The sequence below is a fragment of the Balaenoptera physalus genome, assembly GCF_965194825.1.
Source record: "Balaenoptera physalus genome assembly, chromosome: 1".
Classification (NCBI taxonomy): domain Eukaryota; kingdom Metazoa; phylum Chordata; class Mammalia; order Artiodactyla; family Balaenopteridae; genus Balaenoptera; species Balaenoptera physalus.
The window spans coordinates 56,130,867-56,149,776 of NC_138882.1; the positions used below are offsets into that span (position 1 = coordinate 56,130,867).

The 18,910-nt window shown below is 41.3% G+C and overlaps 1 protein-coding gene across 1 annotated transcript in view; it reads left to right on the forward strand.

The window, feature by feature from the left end:
- The window catches only part of ASTN1 (astrotactin 1), a 328,474-nt gene that overhangs the window by 91,282 nt on the left and 218,282 nt on the right, over positions 1-18,910 (forward strand). The window lies entirely within an intron of this gene.

Below are 18,910 nucleotides of genomic sequence, written 5' to 3' on the forward strand. Positions count from 1 at the left end.
AAAAAAAAAAAAAAACCCAGAAAATAGTGAGCATTGGTAATGCTGTGGAGAAATTCAAACTTCTGTACACGGTGGGAATGTAAAATGGTACAGCCACTGTGGAAAACGTTACGAAGTTTCCTCAAAAAATTAAAAGTAGAACTACTATATAAAATAATCCAGCAATCCCACTTCTGGGTATTTATCTAAAATAATTGAAAACAGGATCTTGAAGAGATATTTGCATTTCCATGTTCATTGCAGCATTATTAACAATAGCCAAGATATGGGACAATCTAAATGTCCATTGATGAATAAATGAAAATAATCCATCACTGAAGGACAAATAGTGCATAGTTCCACTTACGTGAGGTATCCAAAGTAGTAAAACTCAGAGAAACAGAAAGTAGAATGGTGGATGCCAGGGACCAGAGGGAGGAAGAAATGGGAAGTTGCTTTTCCATGGGTACCGAGTTTCAGTAATACAAGATGAAAAAATTTTAGAGCTCTGTTGTGCAACAGTGTGTGTATAGTTAACAGTACTGTACTGTACACTTAAAAATTTGTTAAGAAGGTAGATTTCATGTGAATTGTGCCCCCCCAAAAGCAAACATTGAGAATGGAAATACATATTGAGAATGTGAGAAGGATAAAAAGAGAAGGCAGTGGGCTTGAGATTATGGGCATTTGAATTGGCAAAGTCCAGGGCAAGGATCTAGAGGAAGAAGGGCAGTTGGATTTTACTCAGAAGAAAATCATGTGCTCAGGCAGCCTCTCTTCATTTAAAACCACCGGTGTGCATTTATAGTGCATTATATTCATTTGAGAGGCAGGATATACAGTGGCTAAGAACATGCAGTTTGGTGTCAGACTGACCTGGGTTTGAGTCTTGGCTCCTCTGATTATGAATTGATAATTTTCTTAACTTCTCTCAGCCTTGCTGTTCTCATCTGTATAGCAGAGAACAATATCTATTTCAATTGAGAAGATTAAGTGAGGTAATTTGTGTAGTGATCTCAACTGAAAAGTGAGATTTTTTTTTAGCAAGGAGGCAGCATTAGTACCTAAGGCTGGAGCCTGAAAGTTTGTGAGATTTCAGGCAAGGATATTTCTACAAGGCAGGCTCTCTTGGGAGCTGATGACAGTATCAGTATTTGTATGCAGATCTGTACCCAAAACATAAACCCCAGAATATAAACCTTCAATGAAATTCAGAGACCTAACAGTCCTATATACAAACACACAGCTGAAAAGTCAGCTTTCACATACAATTAAGAAAAAAATTGAACTTTAAAAAATAAAACTTAGTCGTTAATCTATGGGAAAAGTTGAAATCTCTCCTTTTCTTTGTTGATGTTTCTTCATTTTTTGATGAAATTTCGCCACGCTGTCATCTTTCAATCATCTAGGTCCCATTCAGAAGCAGGGAGAGATCTGGCAGAGCCAGTGTTGCGGGTGTGTGCAGGGTCTTCTTTTGCTTGTTTTTCATTGTTGCTTCCTGGGCTTGCTCTTCCGAAAAGGGCAAATGGGACATCTCAGAGTATTAACTTACCAGACAGGGGTTATTAAATGATATGAATGTGGTTGCCATAGGATTTTGCAATTCTTCTAAGTTGGTAATAACTGTTTTAAAGGAATAGGTAAGAGAGGATTTCCTTCTTAAGTCATCAGGTGATGTCCTGCCTGTGCCAGGAATGGTCTAAGGCACTCTTCTTCTGGTAACTCTAAGTTGATGTCATATACGGTATTCTGACACTGAGTGTTAAAATAAGTGCCCTTTAGACTTCAGCAAAATATTTGGCAAGGTCTTCCACATGAGCTTTCCAGACCTGATAGAAGGAGAAGGAAGAATGCTGGTCCAAGTAAGTAGATTCATATGTGGCTGTAATTTGATAGTGGATTCTAATCATATTTTTTATTCAGTCATTCATTCAGTGGCAACAGATACTTAGACAGAGCTTTACCATGTGTCAGACCCTTTTCTAGGTACTGAGAATGTACTAGTGACCAAAGGAGACAAAGCTCCTGCCATCATGGAACTTATATTCTAGTGCCACAGGGTTCTTTCCTCAGTCCTGTCTTGTTCAACATTTCTATAATTGATTTCTGTAACATTCAAAAACATGTTTATCCTATGAAGCCACAGTAATAAAGATAGTGCACTACTGTGGCATAAGGCTGGACATATAAAAATGGAATGGAATTAAGAGTACAGAAATAAACCCTTATATTTATAGGCAATTCATTTTTGACAAGGGTGCCAAGACAATTCAATGGAGAAAATGGTGCTGGTACAACTGCAAAACGTGTGTATCCATGCAAAAGAATGATGTTGAACCCTTACCTCACACCATATGCAAAAAATAACTCAAAGTGGATTTAATATATAAATGTAAGAGCTAAGACTATAAAACCCTTAGAAGAAAACATAGGTGTAAGTCTTTGTGATCTTAGATTAGGCAATGCATCTTAACTGTGGCACTGAAAGCACAAGCAACAAAGGAAAAAATTAGATAAATTGGACTTCATCAAAATTTGAAACTTTTGTGTTTCAAAGAACGACATCAGGAAATTGAAAATACAACCCACAGAGTAAGAGTAAATATTTGCAAATCATTATCTGATAAAGTATCCAAAATACTTTAAAAAATCATGTATCTAAAATATATAAAGAACTCCTGCAACTCAACAATAAAAAGACTAATGATCCAAACTAAAAATTGGGCTAAGATTTGAATAGACATTCTCCAAAGATATCCAAATGGTCAAAAAGCCCATGAAAAGATGCTCAACAGCATTAGTCTTTAGGGAGCTACAAATAAAAACCACAGTGAAATACCACTTCATAGCCACTAGGATAGCTATAATCAAAAACAAACAATCATAAGTGTTGACAAGGATGTGGAGAAATCAGAACCCTCATACACTGCTGGTGGGAATGTAAAATTGTTCAGCTGATGTGGAAAATGATTTGGCATTTCTTCAAAAAAGCTAAACATAGAGTTACCATATGACCCAGCCATTCTACTTTTAGGTATATACTCAAGAGAATTGAAAACATCTGTCCACAAAAAAACTTACACATGAATGTTCATAGCAGCATTATTTATAGCATTCAAAAATGGAAACAATCCAAGTGTATGTTAACTGAAGAATGAATAAACAAAATGTTCTGTATCCATACAATATACTAGTATTTGGCCATAGAAATAAAGTACTGATAAATGCTACAACATGGATGCATCTTAAAAAACATTATTCTAAGTGAAGGAAACCAGACACAAAAGATCATATATTATATGAATCCATTTATATGAGATGTCCATAACAGGCAACTCCATAGAGACAGAAATTCGTGGTTGCCAGAGGATGGAGGGAGGAGGGATGGGGACTGCTAATGGGAATAGGGTTTCTTTTTAGCCTGATGAAGGTTTTCTGGAATTAGGTAGTAGTGATGGTTGTATAACTTTGCAAATATTAAAAATCACTGATTGTACAATATAAAAGGGTGGATTTTATGGCATATGAATTATATCAATAAAAATGCTTATCATAATTATAAGTTACATGAAACTAGCAAGGGGAATATTTGCATTGGACGGCAAAAATGGCAAAGTCTATACTCAGAAGAATCTTGACAGATTGGAAAGATGGGCTGAATCTGAAAAGGTAAAATTTAGTAGGAATAAACATAGAGTCTTAAAACTGCATTCAAGAAAAACAACTAATAACAGCCCTATAAAATAATTCCAGGCTTTAGTTCACGGAGAGCCTGTTGTGAGTCAGCAGAATGTCACATCCTAAAAGGTTAATGTAATGTTTGCAGCATTAACAGAAGTATAGTTACTCCAATGGGAGATTAACATCATTTTTTTTTTGAGCTGGTCAAATGACACCCAGACTTTTAACGTCAGTTCTGGTCGTTGTGATTCAGGAAATATCTAGTTCAGTGGGTGAATCTAGCCCAAATACATATTATATTTGGCTTTCACGAAGTCTGTGTTCTCATTTGAGGGCATTTTGGTAAGATGGGCCTCTTCCTTTACCACCAGCCCTATCACTGCTTCATTACCACAAGCAGGGCCAGACTCATGCATGTATTTTACCCACATGCTCCTTATTAACATTTGAATTTAGCCCCTCTGTCCACCCACTCTTGAAAACAAAGGCATGTAAAAAGGATGGTAAAGGCATCCCAAGACATGTTGAAAGGATAAGGAACAATTGAATGAACTATTATGCTTCATCAGAAAAAGATCTGGGAACCATGGGAGCAGACTTCAAATATCTGAAGGTCTTTCATGTAGATGTGGGAAAAGACTAATGAATACAAGGGATTGATGGGTTGAGGCTTCAGAGAAGGAGATGTTTTGACTCAAAGTAGAGAGCATTTCAGCTGAGCTCCCCGTGGATGGGTGGTCTTTATTCAAAGGTGGAGGGTTGGTTGAGCTTTGTTGGCACAAGCTGGATGACCATTTAAATGGATATAGGATCTAGATGACTTTTGTAATCTCTTCTAGTTTTAAGATTTCATCATGACGCTAATTATCTGTCAAGCCACCCTGCTGGTTTATCTATTAGACATTCTACCAAGGGACTCATGGGTCTTTGTCCTTTAGGAAGCTCACAGTCTAAAAAGAGTTATAAGAATACCAACACCATGTGTTGTGTTGTGTTGTATTATATTGTATTGAGTTGTGTTGTTTGTATTGCGATGATGGTGGTGGTGATTGAGGAGTGTTTGTGTGTGTGTGGTGTGTTTCGCGAGTGTGTACATTTATGCTCATGTGAGCAGGGCTAAACTAATACGTGGGCCACTAGTGCTTTTGGTGTCAGAACTGAAGAGGATGCCCTATTTTTATTAAACAAAATAAGAGCTTCACTCAGCCACTGACTGATAACACCCTGGGAAAGGTGACTGTTTTCAGTGACTTCTATTTCTATTTCAGTGTCTGATTGCAAGCTGTTTGCTAAGCGTCAGTTTTTTTGTTGTTTTTTTTTTTAAATTTATTTATTTATTTTACTTACTTATTTTTGGCTGCATTGGGTCTTCGTTGCTGTGCGCAGGCTTTCTCTAGTTGAGGTGAGCGGGGGCTACTCTTTGTTGTGGTGCGCAGGCTTTTCGTTGTGGTGGCTTCTCTTGTTGTGGAGCATGGGCTCTAGGGCACGCAAGCTTCAGTAGTTGTGGCACGTGGGCTCAGTAGTTGTGGCTCGTGGGCTCTAGAGCGCAGGCTCAGTAGTTGTGGCGCACGGGCTTAGTTGCTCCGCGGCATGTGAGATCTTCCTGGACCAGGGCTCGAACCCGTGTCCCCTGCATTGGCAGGCGGATTCTTAACCACTGCGCCACCAGGGAAGCCCTAAGGGTCAGTTTTGATGGAGTTTGTAGGGTTGTGGAAGAACCTCAGCCAGTACTGGGGAGAGTGTGATATGCAGGTGGAGAGCCGGGCTTGGGCTGGGTGGTGCAGGGAGGGCGAGTGAGAATAAAGATACAGCTCTTTCTGCATGTGTCTCTGTGTGAGTTATGAGGGTGTGTGAGAGAGGGTGGTGTGGGTAAGTATATGTATCCTGTGGGGTATCAGGTAAGGCTTCTACCGTTCTGTGAACTGGACTCTGGAAATTGAGGAGTACTTGTATTCATTGATCTTATTTGCCTCAAACATTTTCAGCGTATAGAGTCCCTCCGGTGCCTCTTTCTCTGAACCTGTCTCTCTCCTTCCAGACATAGCTATGGAACAAAGATTAATTAATACATTAACTAAATGATACAAATGGCTTTAACTGCCCTCCATAGGAGCTTTTGTTATTGGAAGGGTCAAATCTGGTCCCATTCAGAAACAATCCAGAAACTCTCATGGAGCCATCAAGGACCCCCCGGGTGGTGTGAGCTTACCCACTGAGCAGGAAGACTCTTTTTTTTTGAATTTTATTTTATTTTATTTTTTTATACAGCAGGTTCTTACTAGTCATCAGTTTTATACACATCAGTGTATACATGTCAATCCCAATCGCCCAATTCATCACATACACTGCCCCCCCCCCCCCACAACGCGGCTTTCCCCCCTTGGTGTCCATACGTTTGTTCTCTACATCTGTGTCTCTGTTTCTGAGCAGGAAGACTCTTGACATCAAACAAAGTACAGAGATCTGGGAGCTCCATGCCTCCGCATTGATGAGATTAGGCAGGGGCTCCTGGGTCACCTCCTCTGCTTTTGAGAAGGACTGGCTGTGCTGGTTACGTAAACCAAGAAAAATCACCATCCTCTCTTGCTGGCTCACTGCCCATTGTCCCTCCCATAGATGGGAGGGGTGTGTGGTAGGGGGAGAGAGAAGAGACAACAGGCAGTAATTTGGCCATTTCTGACTCTGGGCCAGACAAAGCAGTTCATATCCAACAAGTATTGCTGGTTTCTAAACCTTAATGGAAGAATTTTGATGTTTTGATTACCCTGTTTTGTTGAGGAAGGAAGGAAGGAGGAAGAGAAGGAAGAAGGCGGGAGGGAAGAAATACTCCACATGTGCTTGTATATAGTTACATGAGCTTGGAGAATGGTGTGCAAAGATATATTTTGAACTTTAATATTGGTCACTTCTGGGAGTGGGATTGCAAGGCAGATGGGCAGAAGTTTCACTTCAAAAGCTTCTCAGTTGTTTGACGTCTTAGAATGAGCATGCTACATTTTAAACGAGAAATGTTTAAAATAATTTTTAAAATAGGTAATATCAACAGAGTATAGGAATTTTCAGAAAAATTAAAGTAGCACCTCTTGGTTTGTTGTTAACTCCAAAACACATGTATTTTTCCCTTGTGAATGTCCTGCCTGCCTTTTTGATTTTACTGATGGTGACACTAGCTACATCCAGTGAAGTGTCTAATCAGGCATGTGGCGAATGTCACAGCTGTTCCAACTTCTCTATGTCTTTGGCTTATCGGCCTGATTCCCAAGCTCAAGAAAACTGCCTCTGTTTTGCCCCTTATGAGATGGGGAGCACCAAAAAGCTTGGCTGGACACTTAGGAGTGAATATTATTCAACTCTGGCAATGGAACTTTGTCTTGGCTTCTCGGTGGTGGCAGAAGCAGAGGCAGGCCGGCTTCTCCATGGGTAGCAGTAGGAAGCCTTCCATTCTCTTTAGGTGCTTAAGCAGATTTCCAGTTCAATTCTGTCACATCTGAGGGGTTCAGATGTATTTTCAAAACCCAAGCCTTTAGGCTTGTACTAAACTGAAACTCTGAGGCACATGAGGTTGGTTCCTCATCACTATGACTGGAGTTGAAGATTGAAAAAGATGAGGTGATAATAATACCTTACAGGTGTATAACTTCTTTAATCAAAGCTCTTTGCAAACAGCTCAGCAAACCCCAGGACTGAGAGCCCAGCTCGGCCAGTGCTGAAATGCAGCCGTGCCCTGAACAAAGCCACCTCCAGGGTCAGCAAGCCACCCTCAGAGAGACCTTAACTCCCAACTTCGCTTGGAGAGGTGAAAATGAAGACTGTATCTACCAGCAGCGGCAGGGACACTTTTTTGAAGCAAAATGTAATTACCAGAGTAGGAGCTGGCCTCGAAAGTGGGGATTAACACTCCCCTGCTCCCACCAGCACCTTGGGCTCTCTGAACAGCTTCAGCAAGATTTGGGGTTTTATGCTTCCATCCAAAAGCTGGCTCTGTTTGAAACACGGTTGAGGACTGCAGACCACAGAGACATTGATTCATTGCAACGAGGGGAAAGGATTTAGCAGTATTTCTTGTAAGCCTAGGCAGCCTGAGGATGGAGGTGGGGATCAGAGGAGATTCACAGGGTCTGAAGGTTGAAAAAGAGGCCATGCTCACCTCCAAATAATGAATAACATTCAGGCTCCTGCTGAATGGGCAGAATTCCACATATGGCTTGCTGAGTGCACTGCTGAGGATGGCTGACTCCTCATGGTCAGCATCCCAGGTCCTGTTTCTTTAGTCTTGTATCTCAAGAACATCACTGAAAGATGCTTTTCTCTTCTGGGCAAGTCTGTCATGCAACCAGCTTAGGAGTCTGAAAATTGGTGTTTTCTGTTTTGTCCTGGTCAGGAACCCTGATGACTTCATGCAAGTCACTGCCCCTCTTGGTGCCTGATTCTTCACTTGCAGCACAGGGAGGTTGTACCAAATCAGGATCTTTACAAATGGTGTCTCCCAGAGTCCTAGGGATTTCACTAACAGGCTTCAGCTGCCATCAGGAGGGTGGGAAGATGGGAATGATGGGACTCTGAGCCCATTATCCCTGCTGGGATGAGAACCATTCTTCTTTTATCTCTGTTGACATAGTAAGCATCTCCTTAAAGGTTTCTTTTGAAGAAAGAGTTTTGCTGTTGAAAACATTTTGAGAATAGATGCTATTTTCTAGTTCTCTCCGGCTATAATAGTCTGTGCCCATGCAAATAGCTTTGGCAGTTTTACAAACCAAACACCCAGAGTATTCACATTAGTTGCCATAGAAGATACCTAACAATCTCTGGTGTCAAAATAAAAGCTATTATTTTATTTTCATTAAAAACTATCGATCATACTAAAAATGAGAAGAAACACACAGAACATATAAAGAAGAAATTTACAATCTCCCATACCCCCACTCTCCAGAGACGAACTGTAAACAATAGTTACATGTTCTGCCAACTTTCTATTCATATAAAGTTCTTTTTGGAAAACTGAGCTCATATTTTACACAATTTAAAAAGAGTTTAAAAACATTATTTGACCTTATATTGTAAGTGATTTGCTACATCATTAAATGTTCTTTGAAACATATGATGGTTAATTGTATTTAGTATTACATAGTATTTCATCATATGTCCATACCATCATTTATCCATCCCTTTTCTAGTGCTGAGCATCTAGATGGATTCCAGTGTCTGCAAGTTAAATGCTAAGAGGAACATTTTTGCAATACTTCTTTTTCCACCATATATGTATTTAAGGTTAAGGCTTTTCCCTTCTTGAAATTTATATTTATGTTTAAAACTAGTTGACATGAAAAGAAAGCTAAAGATGGAGAAAGGGGTTGGTTGAATGATCCATGATACTACAGAGAAGATACCACTAGAGAGACAAGAAGGAGGAAAGAAAAACACTAGGAGAAGATGTGTGTGGAGGAAGGGGAGGGTTTCTCTGCTATTATGCAAGACCAGGACATCTGACAGCCTCAATAATAACAGAAAAGTCTTTTGTCAGATCATAATTATTGAGTGAAAAAATATTCCATTTCTGAGGAACACAAAATCAGCTGTGGAGAACCCCCCCACCCCACCCCTGAGGAGCATCGTGAGGACCTTGAATAAGAACCACATGGAGAGTGAAACAACCTGGTTGCTGATTTTGACATTGCCATGAACTTGGGCAGGTGATCCAACTCTGTTACTTCATCATTTAATGAGGGAATTCCAGTAGGTCAGTCATTTCCTGTGAAAGACACCAGCCCACCTAGAAGCCAGTGAGAGAGTAAAGGGTACCTACAAGGTATTTGTATTTGCAGTCTTTGTTAAGAACCTGATAGAAACTTTGCCCTTGCTATTGAAGAAAAAGATAAAGAGAAAACCAGGGAAACTCATTCCATGCCTCCTGTGCCAGCCATTCTTTGAACCAGGCTTTTTATCTCTACCACCTCTTGTAAAAATCCTTGGAGGCAGGGATTTTGCAGGTGCCCTTTACTGCCTTAGCTTCATTTTATAAGTGAGGAATCTAAGGCTAATATCAGTTAAGTAGCCTGTCCAGGGTCATAGGACTAGTAAGTGGCAAAGCAGGATTCAAATTCATACCGCCTGTTTTAAAAACCTATGCTCTTGCAACTGGGCCATATGACCCCAGTTATCTATGTCTTTGAATAAAAAGAGGAAAAAATAAATGATTAATAAATAAGCTTGGTAAACAGGAAGAAAAATATGATACAAGGTTCCATATCAGATTTTTAAAAAATGAAAGGAAGGGAAGGAAGGAGGGACGGAGGAAAGGAGAGAAAAAAAGAAAGCCTTAGACACTCGGGACTGTTTGATCTCTAAGTTCTCCAACATATACAACCAAATGCTTTTCTTTCATATCTTTTAGGTGCCAAGGAGCATGAGAAATCCTTTAGTCCAATCACTTTGTTTTATAGATAAGAAACTAGGCTCCAGAAAAAGGTCATTGGCTTGTTCAAAATCATGTGTATGGTTAAAAGCAGAACTGAATTCAGAACCAAAGTTATCTCTGATCACATAAGACAAGTATTTCTAACACTAAACACGGTGCGTGGCATGGATTAGTACCAGTCATTCAATAAAGATCATTCCTTTTGCTTACCCTCTGCTGTCCCATCCCTTTCCTGTGTTCATGCCTTTTTTCATTCAGCCATCACTTGCTGTGACCAAGCCATGTATTCAAGAGGTTCTTGGCCCAGGTAGAAGTTCATAGAATCTTATACTAGTGCTCTTCTGCTCACACCCTATATTATTTGGGGAAAAACTGGATGTTAATGGGTTAAGGAGTAAAAGGGAGAATGAGTAGAGAAAATAAATTCGTAGGCTTAATTTTTGAAGGGTTAAGCAATTAATGAAAGGAAAAATAATCAATAAGAAAAGTCAAAATCAAGATCAGAAACTTGTCTTCTTTTGGAGGAGATGGAGGTGAGGATGACTTTTACCATTGTTTTAGACCAAGGAGGAAGAAATACTGGGAAGATAGATTGAAGGTACAAGGGACAGGAGAGTAGAGCAAAATCTTTAGAGGTAGCAAGTGAGGGAGAAGTTAAGGGCCCAGGGAGAGGGGTTGAACTTTGAGAAGAAAAAGAATAGCTTTCCTTCTAGGCTGGAAGGGATATGAAAGGAAAAGTGAAGATAGGAAGAGTTCTGAAGTAAAGGACAGGAAAATTAAGGGAGTTCACCTCTCCTGCAGATGGATTGGGATGGGGATAATAGGTTTGAGTTATGAAAACAGGTCTTGGGCTCAGAATGTACCCTCTTGAGATTTTTATTTGGGGAGGGACATACTCTCTGGCACCTTTGTGATTGGGAAGGTACATAAACTGTACATAAGAGCTTACATAGCAGCCTCTGCTTTTAGTGGGAGACATGCAGGGCCTGGAATTGTGGTAGAGCATAATTAGCTGGTTCTCTCGTCCTTGGTCCAGGTGGTCATTTGCCTTTCTTTCTTCCTGAGTGAAAATAGTGACGCCTCCAACCATTCGCTCCCTGGTGGTTTCAGGAGTATGACGGAGAACTTCACTCCCTGTCGTGGTGGGGACCTGGAGCAGTGCTGTGCTTTGCCGTCAGAGGCATATGGCACTTCAGAGGCAGTGGTCACGTATCTGCAGATATTATTACAAGGCTCCAACCTAGCTACTTTCCATCTCCACAGAAGACAAAGATGAAAGGAACAGGTTTAAATGACAGCAACAGGGGGACTGACTCTGACAAAAGAAGAAAAACACCTTAGTAAGGTAGGATAAGTATGCTGTGGAGAGGATTTGGAGGATGTAGAACATCTGTCCCTAGAAACCTCCAGGCCCTCATTTGTCTGGATACCTGGGATGTAGAAGAGCTTCCTGCAGAGGTTTGGTCCAGGTGGGACCGAGACTCCCTTACAGTTCTGTATTTCATTTATAATCTTGATAGCCTGACCGCAGGTGGTGATCGCCGGGAGTGGTCCACTTAGGAGACCATGTTGACAATTGAGGATTTGGGGACGAGCTCCACAAAAAACAAGGGAGAAAGAACTCTTCTGTTGCTTTCCTGATATATAATGGGCCTTTGCAGGAGGAAACTATTTTATTCCAGGGGTTAGAAACCTAATGCCTCATCACAGTTTATACAGGGAAAGCCCAGTGGATGACTTTCATTCATTTCTTTTTTTTTTTTTTTAATTTTTTTATTTATTATTTATTTATTATTTTTATTTTTGGCTGTGTTGGGTCTTCGTTTCTGTGTGAGGGCTTTCTCCAGTTGCAGCGAGTGGGGGCCACTCTTCATCGCGGTGCGCAGGCCTCTCACTATCGCGGCCTCTCTTGTTGTGGAGCAGAGGCTCCAGACGCGCAGGCTCAGTAGCTGTGGCTCACGGGCCCAGTTGCTCTGCGGCATGTGGGATCTTCCCAGACCAGGGCTCGAACCTGTGTCCCCTGCATTGGCAGGCAGATTCTCAACCACTGCGCCACCAGGGAAGCCCAACTTTCATTCATTTCTAACTTTACACTTGGAATTCTTAATTTCTAATACCTAAAAACAATGTTTTTACTTTTAAAGGTGAGATGAAACATTTTTTCCTCAATGGCACTTGACCTAATTTGGCATAGAGAAAAGAATGATGCTTTTGGACCTACAGATTTCCTACAAGAATTTTAGAAAATGCAGAGGGTTGTCATCTTCTGATATTGGGTGGTGCCAGAGAGAGGACGATAGATCACTAGTGTTGAATTTGTATGTGATCGGCAATACATTTTATACTCTGCCCAGACAACCAAAAACATATGGCTCTGGACTCACATAATAAGGAAAATATACTTATCCACGGCCAGTTGTTGTCATCAGGTCACTAAACCTATTTCTCCAGATATAAAATGAGACTATCTTGCCTTGCAGTACAATTGTAATAAAATCTAGTAATGCAGCCATGAAAATAAGCACTGGCCCATAACCCAAGGGCTTAAGAAGTCAAGGCTAATGAGAAACGGGCAGTATACAAAAAATAAATTGAATTTCCCCGTCTTTATCTCGAGTTTAATAGGAATTTGGGTGTATTTTCCACAGAGAACATCTACATGTGCTTTATGCAGGCAGGATATGAAAAAATAGGAAATATGGTACATTGATAAGTGGAAGAGTAGGTAAAATTATAAATGGGGATTTGGCCAGTGAAAATGTTATGGTCCCAATAATTCAAAATCTACTAGTGAGTAATGAAGTACTAATACCTTAGGCCAATCTGTAGTGGCGGAGTTCCCTCCAGTATCAGGAGGGAGAGTAGTAAAGGGAAGCCAGGAGTATTTAACACAAGGTGCTGGTGTTATTCTTCTGGTTTGTATCAAAAACACCTACCCTGAACAACTGAGGAGTGGGAGGGAAATACATGCTATTGTGGCTCCTTTGAAGGCATGAGAAGGGTCACGTCCTGGCACTGAGACTGGCCCTGGTTCTCGCTTGCCTTTTCTTCTGCTCCAAAGTCTCCCTGCTGTACTCTTTGTATGCGTGTCCTTATGACAGAAAGATCAAGGGGCCACTTCAGAGGAGCTTAAGCTTCAAACAGTCTTTTCCAAAAATAACAAAGGTGGAAGGAAGAAAGAACCATCTGTGAGTGAAAGCCGGAGCCAAATAAAAAGGCATGAAATGAGGCATTGTGGAGGTGAAAGTCACCTAAGAGAGCCCAGAAGCCCATCCCTCTCACTTAACAGGAGAGGAAACTGAGGCCCAGAGAAGCCTTTCCCTTAAAGGACAGTTGTCCCTGGTCTCATCCTTGGCCCTTGAACTTTACACACTGCAGACTCGTAGGTGAATTCATCCATTCACATGGCTTCCCCTTAACGTCACTTGTACATGACCACAGAGGAGATATTCCCATGTGCTTCTGATGTGTCCATGCACCTGTCTATGGGGCATTTCTACCTGGAGGTCCAACATGTAATTCAAACTCAGCATGTCTGAACCATCACTCCCCAGCAAACCTGCTCCCCATCCCGTGTTGCCTCTCTGGGTGAATGGTGTAAACCTCACACTGGACTCTCAGGATTATTCACATGTCCTCCCTTCCTCTTGTCCCCACATCCAAGCAGTGATTCACTCTGTTAATTCATCCCCTTCCATTACTCCCCTGCCTTTTCTTGCTTCTCCTTTCTACAGGGCAAGCCCTTAACCCCTCTTAGCTTGAAGACTGCAGTAGTTGATCTCCCTGACTTTGATCTCAGCCCTTCTGGTCTTTGCATTCCACAAGCACCTTTTATTTATTTATTTATTTCAAAAATTTTTAAATTTTTGTCTGCATTGGGTCTTCATTGCTGCGAGCTGGCTTTCTCTAGTTGCGGCGAGCGGGGGCTACTGTTGGTTGCGGTGCACGGGCTTCTCATTGCGGTGGCTTCTCTTGTTGTGGAGCACGGGCTCTAGGCATGCGGTCTTCAGTAGTTGTGGCATGCGGGCTCAGTAGTTGTGGCTCGCGGGCCCTAGAGCGCAGGCTCAGTAGTTGTGGCGCGTGGGCTTAGTTGCTCTGCGGCATGTGACCAGGGACATGGGACCAGGGATCGAACCCATGTCCCCTGCATGGGCAGGCAGACTCTTAACCACTGAGCCACCAGGGAAGTCCCCACAAGCACCTTTTTAAAAGCCCAAAGCAGGTCTTGTCTTTCCACTCCCTTTTGCCTGGAGGATAAAGTTCAAACTGTTAAGCATGCCACACAGTGTCCCCTGTAGTGTGACCTCCAGTGAGCTCTTCAGCATAGCACAGCCTGCCAAGTGCCATCTTGACGTTCTAAGAGGGTGCCATGCTATTATTGCATGGCTCTACATCATGCAGTAGCTTCCCCTCACCACACGCACTCTGCTGGGATAACCGCACTTATCTTTAAGCTTAGTGCAGATATCATCTTTTAAACCGTGCTGATGCCCTCTCCTTAGGAAGAATGGGCCACTCTTTCTTTACACCCTCACTCCATCCTGTGTATACTTCTCCCACGGCCCTGTTATTGCATTCTTAGTTGTTGTTGTTGTTTCCCCTGCCCATTCTAGTATGTAAACTCCTTTTGGGCAGGTTTATTCATAGTTGTAAACTTTAGCCTTTGGCATGAAGGTAGGACTCAGTAAAATACTTTTAAAAAAGAATGAATGAATGAATGAAAGTGCACACAGCCCACTAGTGATCCAGTCAAGTGAGAGATCCCTGGTTTTCCTCCTTCCAGTTCATGTTTTCCCTACTACGCATTATAAAGTCTTGGTAATGAAACGTGGCATTGGCACATGAATCGAAAGATCAGTGGAGCATGCTGCCCAGGGAGAAGACCCGGGCATTTAAAGTCGTACCATCAGTGTATTTTCTCTACAAAATTGATCTTATTTTCAAGGTGAAATGTTAGAACTCACAAACTAATTAGAAATAAGTGAAGACGAGTCTTCAATTTCTAGACTTTGTCATCTTTCTCTTGCGGCTCAATTATAGTTTAATTGTCCAAGAAAAAAAAATACAGACAGGAAACGTGCACACATGTATTGAGTGCCTGCTGTACACGTCACATATAGTTTCATTTAATCCTCATACAGTCTTTGAAGTGTGTATTATTATCTACATTTTACAAATGAAGATACAGAAACTCTGAGGTGATGTAACTTGCCTAGAATCACGTGACTAGCAAATGTCAGAGTTGGGAGTCTAACCACGTCTGATTCTAAAGTCCATTCTCTTTCCCCTTCACTACATTTCCTCCCTAGGGAAACAGAACAGAATTAGGGACATAAAATCTCAAGAAGTTTCACTAAAAGACATTCCTCTGTGACTCCAATAACAAATTGGACTGAAGAGACAGGAGCTGTGAACCCTAACTCTTATCCTCTTGCGTGGTATGATTTTGAGAAAGTCCGTTAATCTCTTATATCCCATCTCTTTATATTCACAAATATGGGACACACAGACTTTCCTCATCAGTCACGCAATTAATAAAAAAGTTACTTCATAAATGAATTTGTGTCATTTGCTACAGAAATGCACTTGATGCAATTACTAACCATAAAAGTGACCTTATTTCTACAAGAAAGTAGTATTGGTCTAAAGGAGATAAGACAGTTGGTCTAGTGAAAATTAAGCAGCGGATAAAAAATTGATTCCCTTTTTTTTTTTTTTTTTTGATTTTAAAAATTATACTTTTAATTACAGGATATTGTTAGAATAATACAGATATAGATAGACACAAGAAAACTGTGACCAATACCATAAGGAAAACTGCTGTACATACTTACGTGTTCACTCACTCTCCACAACCATAGAAAACAGGCACAATGTGTTCAGGGTGTGTGCAGAAGCAGCCAGAGACTTGGGAGCAGAAGGCATGCAGAAAGCTTTAGCAAAGAGAGACTGAGGCATAACTTTACACAGAGTTCAACACAGCAAATGGGCAACAATTGGCAGGAAGAGAGGAGACAGAGCTGGTCCGGCCCTTGCCCTTTTAACTTCCCAACTGAAGTGTACATGTCTGGAGAGATGGCTGGGGCACTCAGAAGCCAAAAGCAGCAGAAGGAACAGCTTGGGGGTGGGGCAGGGGAGTAGGGAAGGAAAAGGGGGTGAAATAGTTAGGTCATGGAGATGCTGTCTTCTTCTACAGCCACTCCGAAGCTGATGCCCCTAGTGGCTCACAGAAACAACAGGAGAACTTTGATATTCATTAAAACCACCAGCAACACTGATACGGGAAAAAGACATTTGAGTTTAGTCATCAAGAACATGTAAGTCATTCAACAATTAAAATATGAATACCCAAAGTCAGCTAGATATTGTATAGAACAAAAAACATGCTCCCTGCCCGAGTTTGTATTTAAATAAGAGTGACAACATAAAGACACCTACTTGGTGGAGTGTTTTTTCATTGTTACTTCTGAGGTTGTGTCATTTGCAAGGGATGCAGACCCACATGGTTGTGGGTCATAATAAATCACTATAGTACACTACCCAAGGGAGACCACTGGCTCCTTTAACGCCAAGTCCCAAAGAGCTATGGCAAAAGTTTTTCAAATGTTACAACACTCACAATACAGTAGAAAAAACATGGGGCAGGCTCAAAAAATATATATTCCTCACTCTAGTCCCATCTCCTGGGCATCAGTTCCCTCCCACTCCCACCCCCAAATGCTTGGATAAGCATCAACATTTGGGATATTTCTTAATTCCTATTTGGGCTGAGATAAGGAGAACTGACACTATTGGGCTTAAATTGGGTCAACTCTTATATTAACCACTTAAATCTGTAGGCTGGGAGAATGGAAATATATTCCTATCTAGTTTTATTAATTCCCTGTGACTAGGCCAAAGAGAAGATAATTCAGTCTGAGAACAGGACAATCAACCTATTTGTCTGGTAATAATCTCCAACTGACTGATACATATAAACAAGTGCTTGGTTCTGTACAAAGACAGATCTTACAGGAGAGTACACATTAGAGCACTAGTGTTTCAATTTTTTTTCATAAAGAATGAAAGGACATTTCTCACATTGGAGTTATGTCTGTAGTTGTCACATGATCAATATCACCCAAGAACATGCTAATTCAGTGTGAATTCAGTTTCTGCTATTGGAAAAACAACAGGAATACACGTTTTACATGTACATACACATGCCCTTATGCAAGCTAAGATAAACACTGGGATGTGGCCCTTATCAAATCCTAGAGTTAGCAGTATAGGGAGAATTGATCTTAAAGGGTAGAGGGGAAAGAACAGAGAAATGACCTGTGTTCTTTGGGAAGGGACTCTGTTTCCTTCCCTGAAGTGGTCAATTCCACTTGTTCCTTACACTCCACCATCACTTATGGTCCTATCTTTCCTTGAAGATATTTTCCCTACAATATTCCCTACAGTGATCCCCAAAGAAAATTAATAAATTCTGATTAATGGCAATAACAGTGGGCATCTCTTGCTAAAGTCACCACTGTTGATGAGTCCTTGGTCCCCAAACCTATGTCTCATTTTTCCTTTCAATCTGTATCTTCAGTTAGCTTTCACAATCATGAAAGCTTTAAAAAAGTTAATTATAAACAATGAGGCAAAAAGTTATGATCATTGCCTTCATCATGCAGAATCCTGCTCTTAGGAAGACAGAAAGATACAAATGCATGAGCAACTCAAGGAGAAAGCCCTTTGAAGGGAAGATGTGTGTGCCCAGCTACTATGGTGAGTGAATAGGTGTGGCAATTCAGGCAAAGTCTCTGGTTGTCTTTTACCAAAGCAGCTGTGACAACCCTATCACAGGTCAATATTTCCCCTAGCACAGTTCTTTGGGCCAAGGACGGGAGAAATTACTTTTAAAGATTTACTCCATTTCCAGGCCTGAGCATTTACCAGCATTTAGCACCTGGTCTTCAGATTTCCAGTTACTTGTGGGGCTGATTTTGATGAAATAATTCATTAATACTGGGTGAATAAAAATCACTATTTTGGAGGAAGGAATACCATTCCCAAAGCCATGGATCAGAATTTCAAGTGGCTTGTCTTCTTCGATGTTTTAAACTGTGGTCCACAACAAGGAAATTCAGTACGGTAAAAGCAGCTCAGTCTTGAGAGAGCTCTTTGATATCAAATAAAATTGTACCTTCAAATGACTCATTTCTCAGTCGTAATTTCAGGACTTAGTCAGTGTGAACTCTCTTATGTTTAATGAGAGCTGAGCTCCGGCTGAAACTCTTCTCACATTCGGTACATTCATAAGGCTTCTCTCCCCTATGAACTCTTTGATGTGTGATGAGGTTGGAGCTCTGGGTGAAACCTTTTCCACACTGCACACACTCATAGGGTTTCTCTCCTGTGTGGGTTCTCTGGTGTTTAATTAGGTCTGACCTTTCACCAAAGCTTCGCCAACATTTGTTGCACTCATAGGGCTTCTCTCCAGTGTGAATTTTCTGGTGTGTGATAAGATGAGAGCTCCGGCTGAAGCTTTTCCCACAGGCGTTACATTCATATGGCTTTTCCCCAGTATGGGTTCTCTGGTGCTGAACCAAGTGTGAGATGCGGCTGAAATTCTCCCCACATTCATTACAGTGGTACGGCTTTTCCCCTGTGTGGGCTCTGCGATGGCGCACAAGGTCGGAGTTCTGACTGAAATTCTTCCCACACTCATCACACTTGTAGGGCCTTTCCCCCGTGTGGACACGATAGTGTTTGATCAGATCAGATCTCTCACTGAAGCCTCGCCCACATTCATTACATTCGTAAGGCTTCTCACCTGTGTGGATCCTCTGGTGCTGAGCTAGG